This window comes from Micropterus dolomieu, linkage group LG17 (assembly GCF_021292245.1).
Source record: "Micropterus dolomieu isolate WLL.071019.BEF.003 ecotype Adirondacks linkage group LG17, ASM2129224v1, whole genome shotgun sequence".
In the NCBI taxonomy this organism is placed as follows: Eukaryota; Metazoa; Chordata; class Actinopteri; order Centrarchiformes; family Centrarchidae; genus Micropterus; species Micropterus dolomieu.
Window position 1 is genome coordinate 12,762,881 of NC_060166.1, and position 4,815 is coordinate 12,767,695.

The 4,815-nt window shown below is 45.4% G+C and overlaps 1 long non-coding RNA gene across 1 annotated transcript; it reads right to left on the minus strand.

Annotated features, from left to right (window-relative positions):
* Nucleotides 1-264: 264 nt before the first annotated feature.
* Nucleotides 265-1,011, minus strand: LOC123985544. Its single transcript, XR_006828704.1, has 3 exons — nt 896-1,011; nt 507-624; nt 265-383 (listed from the first exon to the last, which is right to left on the minus strand). It is a non-coding gene; the product is annotated as an uncharacterized LOC123985544 (long non-coding RNA).
* Between the last annotated feature and the right edge of the window lie 3,804 nt (nt 1,012-4,815).

A 4,815-nucleotide genomic window follows, 5' to 3' on the forward strand; every position in this document is an offset into this window, starting at 1 on the left:
AGTGATCTACATTGTCTTCAGATTTTTATTCAGGAATAGAATCTGATCAACGTGCTTTGGGAGAAGTGCACTTCTCTGAGCAGTGATGATATCTCCGGCGGTGGAAAAGACCCTCTCTGAGGAAACACTTGTGCCAGGGACACAGAGGTACCTTTTAGCAAGTTGTGAAAAGAGTGGATACTGATACTGGTGCTCCTTCCACCAGACCAGTGGACCTTCTTTCACTTCCAGGAGATCTGCCTCCTTGTAGCGGGTCATCTGCTCCTTGGCCTCGTCCTCTTGGGTATTTGTCTTGGGTCATGCTGCACCACCACCGTATCGTTCACCAAGAAGGGCAGCCAGTGGACAAGACGGCCTTGGATTCCTGGGTGGATGACACTGACCTTCAAATAAATAAACAATAAAAACAAAAACGCATTACTTATAGTTAAGCACATTCCATAATTCCTGCACAGAGGTTTAGACTACACAGTGCGCTTCACTGGATAACAATGGGTGATACTGACCTTGACTGCTCTCTCCTTCCATGAATTGCTCTCCTTCATCTTCGTCTTCTTTAGATGCCATCCCCTCATCATCAGCACAAGCATTTGCTGTCCCCTCTTCATCCACACTTCAAAGTGACTAAATTAAATAAGTCAACATGAAATGCAATTCATGAGCTTTTATTGTATAAATCTTTTAATTACTGTATTTAATATATGTCTTTAAACCTGTTAACATTATAGTATTTATGCTTTTTAAACTATTTAATATTTATCTATTTTAAACTGTTAACGTTGTAGGATTTGCCTTATATACAATACATTATTTATGCCTATGCTTACTCTCGCCAAGAGATGGTGGATAGGTACAAGGCCAAAGGTTAAACCTAGCAGTACCATCACTGCCTTACCTCTGATGGCTGCATGCTCAGTCTTGCAGCCATCAGTCCATCATAAACTTCCTGTCTTTCATTTTCAGTCAGGAAGGGCAGACTTTTGAATCTTGGATCCATCGCTGAACATGCATGGAGAGTTGCCTTGAGGTCAATGTACCTCATCTGAAGATCCCCAGCCATGGCAGCCTTCATCTTTTTTATGACTCCAGATTCACCTTTGATCGGTTTCAGTCTGTTGATCAGTGTGTCCTGGAGGGGCGCGATGACTGACAGTGTGGGAGTCTTCTCCTTGGACATGTATTGTGTAGCCTCCTTCATGGGCTTCAGCGCACTGACTACTTCTTCAGCTGTTATCACGTCTGACTCAGCCAGATCCTTCTCGGTCTTCCTGACTTCACTCAAGAGCAGGGCTGCGCAGATGGCTGGTTGTTGTTCCAGGAATCTTTCAACATGTCATGCGCACTATTCCACCTGTAGATAAATAAAAGAAATATACTTTATTTATTTATAGACCTATAGCGCCCTTCACACTTCACAGCATGGATGCACATAATGCTGCTTTACATAAATGACAAAACAAATTAGTAATAAAAAACAAAATAAACTATTGAAAAGTAACCACACACTAACCTAGTAACCACATCCGTCATCAGCTTGTGCTCTGGTAGTCGTAGAAGCCTCTGTTTCTCTTTCAGCATGTGGTTGGCTGTGGTGCTCCGTTTGAAAAAATTCACAATGCGTCTCACCCTTCCTAGCAGACGTGCGACTGCTGTGATTTTGAGGCACATTGTGCAGCCAGATTTAGTGTGTGAGAATAGCATTTGACATGAAGTGTGAATGCTGCCTTCTCAGCTGCGATTGTCATATTTGGCGCATTGTCAGTGACGATTACTGGATCTTTTTCTGTGATTCCCCACTCAGCGAGGGCCTTTCTCAGATGTTCTGCCAGGTTGTGTCCGGTGTGGCTCTCGGGCATGTCCCTGGTTTGTAAAACATACGTAACGAGCTCCCATTCCTCGTTGATAAAGTGGGCCGTGATGGTGACATACGCTTCAGTTGTGCGCAAGGTCCAGCCGTCGCACGTCAGGGCAACTCTCTCCGCGCTGGCCAGGGAGGCTTTGACGTGTGCCCTTGTCTGAGCATACAGCCTGGGAATGCAAACCTTGGTGAGGTGTTCGCGGGTTGGAATAGGATAGCGGGGCTCCATCGCGTTCACCATGCGCCTAAAGCCGGCGTTTTCCACCACCGAATACGGTCTTAAATCCTGACAAATAAAGTAGGCAATGGACTCTGTAATTTTCTGCGACCTTGGTGAAGCAGATGGAAACTTGTGGGAACAACCGCCATCGATGTCCAGCATGGTTTGTTTTGGGTCACGCAGCCGCAGGTTCTTGGGGTCCTCCGTTAGCATTACCTTGTCTGGGTGGTGACGTTTTAGGTGGGCTCGTAGGTTGGTGGTATTTCCAGAGTATTTCACGTTTGTGTCAGCTTGCAAATCGCGATGCTTTTGTCTAAGTCTTCGCTTTCCTTCTTCTTTTTAAACCCAAAGTGCTCCCACACATGTGCTTTTAAGCATGAAGGTGTTGGATTTATATTCGCCACTATTTTCTTGAATGTCCTCGCTCTGACGCTCTGACTCCGTAAACAGGAAGAGGTAGACGTCGGCGTTTGTGTAAACTTAGTACGGGTAACTTGCTCTACAGCGACACTAGCGGGGGTAAACACGGGGGATTTGAATAGGACTTATGTATCGATACTCGCGGCTTGGGAAAAAAATATCGATTTATATCGCAGAATCGATAAAATTGCTCAGCCTTACCAGACACGTATGGAATCACAATGTTGTTGCGTTTGACCTTCTATTGTTCATCCCCTGTAGTTTTGTTCTTCTTGGATCTTGTGGCTGTTTTCACAAAGGTCCATTTAGGGTGTCCATAGGCTGTAAGTGCTCCCTTCAGGTGGTTCTGTTCCTTCTCTCTGGCTCTGGTTTTCCGTTCTGTGGTGCAGTATTCTCATGATCCCTAGCTTGTGCTCCAGTGGGTGGTGGGAATCGAATTGTAGGTATTGGTCTGTGTGTGTGGGTTTTCGTCTTCCAGTATCTTCAACCAAGTCCAGTTGCCTTTGACTTTAACTTTCGTTGGATAACTATGACCTGGATGACTGAGAATCTTCACAGACATCTTGCTAATCATTTTGGGATGAAAACCCTCAGATTGCTCCGGGAGTGTGAAAGGACAGCCAGGAAAATTGCAGCCTACAGGAACCATCTACGATTTAACCTGAGATGCCGACAAAAAAAACTTAATCCCAACAGCCTCCACTTAGGCTCCACGGTGAAAGGACACCGAGCCGGAATAATCGTGGAGAAAGCGCAATACCAGCTACTGAATGAGAGAGTGAGACAGATACATTTCACCATTGAAGCCCTGAACAAAGAATTGGATAACATACGCCACAAACTAGAAACATATCTGCCCAGTACAGTACTGGAAAAGGTCATGGATTTCATCAAGAAAGCTCAGCACAGCAAGAGCAAAGAAAGACAGACCCGGAAATTCCAAAACCTACAGTCCAGAGCGAGCAGCACTAAGAAAACAGGAGAACTGTCTTGGAGGAGAAAGGACAACAACCCCACAACACATGAAACAGACAACAGATGGGTGAAAAACCTGTCAGATAGGGAACTCACCCAACCAGAGAAAGACGTTCTGGCCAAAGGATTAAACTTTGCCATTACACCACAGCAGCTACCTATAGTAGACCTCATCACAGCCACAGAATCGGCCATTAGAAAAAACAAATTAACAGAAACAGAAGCGGAACAGCTCAGACTAAAGGTATCTGCAGCCCTTTCTAATGCAAAGGACCCCCCTTCCAACCTCACAATCCAAAAAAGGAAGGCTGTGACATCTCTGAGCAAGGATCAAAACATCACCATCCTACCTGCTGACAAAGGAAGATGCACGGTAGTACTTAACACAGCTGACTACCAGAACAAAGTCAACACACTACTAATGGACACAAACACATGAGACACTGAGACGAGACCCAACAAGAAAAAGGCCATAGAACGTCTACAACAGCTACAGAAAGACAACACCATCAACCGTGAATAATATTACCGTTTGTATCCTGGAGAAGCCATTTCCATGCTTTTATGGACTACCCAAGATACACAAAGAAGGAGCCCCACTCAGGCCGCTTATCAGCAGCATTAACTCGGTCACTTACAACATTGCCAAACACATTTCTACCATCTTAGCTACTTTGGTGGGAAACACGCCTCACCACATCCAAAACTCCATTGACTTTGTAAACAAAGTTCGAGGACTAAAACTGGACCCAGATGAAACCTTATGGCGTGACTTCTTTGTTCACCTGCATCCCCACCATAGAAGCAGTAGAAACCGTAAGGAAACGGCTAACACAAGACTACACCCTGGACAACAGAACTAGCCTCAGCCCTGACCGGATCTGTAAATTACTTGACCTCTGTCTAAAGACCACCTACTTCCAGTACAACGGAGGATTCTACAGACAGAAGCATGGCTGTGCCATGGGCTCACCGGTATCCCAGATTGTGGCAAACATCTACATGGAAGAAGTGGAGAACAAAGCCCTCAACTCCTTCAGAGGAACAGCACCAAGCCACTGGTACAGATATGTGGACGACATCTGGGTCAAAATTAAAACCCAGGAAGTGCAAGCCTTCACAGAACACATCAACTCTGTGGACAGTAACATCAGTAACAGTTCACACGAAAAGATGTTCACAACAACAGTTTGGCCTTCCTGGACTGCGCTGCAAATTGGTGTTTACGGAGCACAAGCTAGGGGTCATGAGAATACTGCACCACAGAGCGGAAAACATACCAACAAGCGCCCAAGCCAGAGAGAAGGAAAACAGAACCACCTGAAGGGGGCACTTAAAGCAA